We start from the raw sequence: 4,114 nt of genomic DNA on the forward strand, positions 1-4,114 counted from the left end.
GGAAGGGGGTGGCTGGGCTGGGGCGGGGGGAGCCATTGACCTGGGTCGAAGCAAAGAGGAGCAAGGAAAGCAGGGCTGCTTGGCCTCTTGGCTCTTTTCCATCATCCAGCTCTGCCTTTGGAACTTAAAGGTATGTGTTACCATAGTATTTGTTAAACAATCAGCATTTCCTCTTTAATACAGTAGTGAGAATAAATATGCTTTATTCTTCTGAGATGGTGGGTGGGAGGGAACACTCACAGCACAAGATGGGGTAGGGCCAACTTTTGTCCTGTGAATATTTTCCTGTAATTTTTTCCCAGACAGAATTATGGATGTATGTGCCTTATAGTAGGGATCCCTATGTCATTTGGGACAAACCACTACAAACTCCCATGAACAGAGCTTTGTTTGGAATATTTGATACAATACTGGTAGAACTTTAGGGGAAAACCAGCATTCACCATGCTTTCCTATTATAATTGAGCTCTCTGAAGTTATATACCCAGCTCATCTGCACAGTGGACATAGTGAAATATGCATTTCATACCCATAGTGAAATAAATCTTCAGTTTGCTTGCTACCTGTGATTGCAATGCCATATGCTTGGCTGAGCATTGCTCCTGATGGATCACTGTGCAAGGATGCCTTACACTGGGGGCTGAGCTCCTTGGTGAGTCACTGCAGTAGAATGCACGGTGGAAAAGGCTCCTTTCCCCAGTTACTCAGAGGTAAAATATTTCTGGATTCATGCCTGGTTTGTGCTAGGAATATTAAGGATGGTTTTGTTTTTCTGATAAAGTTCCACTAAGAGAGCAAGTGATCATTGCTCCAGTTAGCACTGAATTCTCTCAAACTGCAGCTGAGTTTTCCTTTCCAAAACAGCTATGTGGCTGTCTGAAACATAACTTGAAACAGTATGGTTGGTTTCTGTGTTGAACACACAGGACTGCATTTACTCTTTCATCTTTGCTTTATCTTTAGTTCCCAGTGGCAAACTGGCATTGAGCCCTCATCTGAAACATGGACCACAGCAAATCTATAATTTTTCAAGCTTTGATGCTGTAATTAGAAGATGAAAAATCACGTGGTTTTTTGTTTCTTTTTAAGCTCTGTTAAAATTGTCATAGTTCTTCAAAATTATGAGTAGAATTAAAGCTATGTTTCTAATCAAAATCAAAGCACTGGAAGGAGTGCCTACATTTTCCTGTGGTGGAAATCTGATGAGGCCCAGAGTGAAGTAGTGCTAGAGATGGAAGTCAGTCAGTAAAGGCATGTTCTGTGCACAGGTGTCTGTGCAAGGTGTTGATCATCTCTCCTGACAACTGGATGTAAGTGACTGAGTGCACAACTTGCTCTGCCAGCAGCAAACACAGCAAAAGCAGACAACCAAAGAAAAGTGGTGAAGGACTGAGCAGTCTTTTGTCTCTGAGTTCAGTAAACCTATGCCATCAGGATGGGAGAAAGATAGGCCAGTTCCCAAATAAAAGTGTTTGTCTCTTTGTTTATTGAATCCTAACCTTTTCTTAACATTTTATTTTTTGCATTTGTTCTGTTTCTAAGGGGGTGGCCACCTTGTTTCAGAGGGCAGCATTGTCATCTGAGCTGCCTGTGGTTCTGATGTTTTTTTTGACCAAAAAAAGCACCATGCTGAGCATGGTGAGGATTTCTGCTTGTTTCTGCTGAAGACACAATACTACAACCTTGAGGCAGATACTTTTAATGCACAAGGCGATCTGGTAATCAAGTAATTGTAAGAAAAATAGGGGGATGCATGAGACCATGATTTATTTGACATCAGAATATTTGACTTCATTTCATAATCCCTGCTGTAGGCACAAAGCCTTGGTGGTGACAATGGGGAAACCTTTTCTCTCCCCATCATCTTTCCTCATGTTCTCTTCTCTTGTTGTTCCCTATGTCACTTGCTGCTTTTACTTTCCTCAAGCAAAAGAAACGGGATGTATTTAGTGCCTTTCCTTAAAACCTTGTGGAACTATGGGACATCTTCTCTGCTCTCAGCTTGGGTCTGATACCCTTTGCAGCTGGTGCTTCTTTATGCCCACCAGGACCATGTGAGGCTGAACCAGAGCTCTGGAGGAATGTGTGGATATCTGATATGGTTGTTAATGAGGAGTTCAAGCTGGTACTTATAACTAAGCAGAAGGTTAGGCACAGATACAGCAATGAAGCACTTCAGGTTGTGAGGGAGGTTATAAGTGTGTGCCTTGTGCCTTTGGGGTCTGGGAAGTGTGTCTGTCAGAGCTGGGCACCTGCATGTGTACAAAATGCCCTGAATGTCACCTTTAGTGTGAGCCCTGGGGACCAGTTTTCTCTGAGCCGAGGGCTGGAAAGGCATCCAAACAGCTCTGCATGGGTAAGACAGTGAAGGATGTGGACTTGTCACTTTGCATGAAAAGCCCTTGGACTGCACAGAGTAGCCTTTGCTCCTTCCAGCAGCATTAAATGATCCATGCAATTGGACATCCTGTCTCACCCTGGTGGTGGAAGGAAAGATTTATCCAGAAGAGACTATCGTAGCCAGAGCAGTGCATCCCTTATTTGCCTTATCTCTGGAGCTCATACAGGCAATTTCACTATGCCATACATAAAGGAAGCAACACCTGTTATTAAAACACTTTGGAAATCATTGGCAAATAGCTGTTATAAACATCAAACACAGGAGAGATAAGCACTTGGATAAAACAACAAATTGTGTGCCCTCAATACCATGAAGGCAGCACTGAGGGAAATGTATTTTCCCATAAGAAATATTCAGGAAAACCTGCAGATACTGCAAGAAATGAGAGGAAAGGATGGAGACTTAGAAAGCACAAGCATTCTCCTTTCTCAGGGGTGGGAGGACAGGTGGTGGGTCTGTTCCTCACAGACAACAAAGGAGATGTTCAATTTCAAAATGAAGTTTTGATAGTATGAAACCTGAATAGAGATCCTGGGGATTTAACTGGTTTAGAGTTTGGTGTTCCTACAAACTCCCTTTAGTCTAAGAATTTCATTCTGTGTTATCCAAGTCTTTGTCAATGTGTCCAGGCTCCTTGTTCCCTGGGCATTGGAACCTTTATGTTCTTGGTGTGATAGGATGTCCTCCAGGATGCCAGGCTCTGTCCTGTTCTGCAGGAACCTATAAGCCTTATTTGTGCTAGGCCTTTCGAGGCTTCTCATCCCTGGAAAATAAAAAGTCTGAAATATTAGCAGCCCTGTGAAGCTGTGGATGTGTGAGTCCTTGGCAACTGTGCAGCTCAAGAAATTAGAAAAGAACGAGGCAGGTTCTGAAAAATCTGTTTCTTTTTTTTCAGAAGTTCATTAGAAACTGCTCTGCTGGTTCAAAGCCTGCTGAATTTGATGAACTGGCATTTTCTGATAAAAACCTGTTGTTTTGACAAAAATTCCTGCCAGCTGTAGGACATCCCTTATTGCCTGGTGGAGCAGCAGTGACCAGCGGGAGCCAGGCCAGCGCACCCCGAGCCCTGTGCAGGGAGCACAGCCCTGCTCGTCCTGAGCCTGGCCAGGTCCCCGAGCTGCCTTCCCGCCAGGCCAGCAGCAGAGAGGAGCAGCCCTACAGGCAGCCAGGTCCCTCACAGCCCCTGCAGCCCGTGCCTGGAAGGGCCTGGCCCTCCCCTCCTTCCTCTGTTGACGCAACGGGGCTACCAGAGCTCTGTCTCTCCAGAGCAGTTTCTAATTTGTTTATTGATGTTGACAAAAGCCCATTTTTACTTCTGTCAGCAGAGGTGATGTGTCTGTAAATGAACAGTTTGCTCTGCCTCCCTCATTATCAGCAAAACTGCCAGCTAAGCACTAACTTCTGGACCCTCTGTGGCTGATACACGGAGCAGAGCAGCAAAACAAGTGGTCTATTTACATTTCGCTATGCTGGGGGTGAGAAAAAAATGTGGTTTTAACCCCTGAATTGACTGAGTTCGTAACCAGGGAATGTACGTGAATGCAGGTGGCCCATAGTTTCATGGAAATGTGTTTCTGATCACAACTGATCTCAAAAAACTGGGGCTTTAGTAAGGTCTAGCTATTTTGCCTCAATTCATACTTTCTAAATAAAAGTCATAAGATATAGATGGGGATGACAACAAGCTGATAACCCTGAAGTGATTTGCATGTT

This window comes from Agelaius phoeniceus, chromosome 1, assembly GCF_051311805.1.
Source record: "Agelaius phoeniceus isolate bAgePho1 chromosome 1, bAgePho1.hap1, whole genome shotgun sequence".
NCBI lineage: Eukaryota > Metazoa > Chordata > Aves > Passeriformes > Icteridae > Agelaius > Agelaius phoeniceus.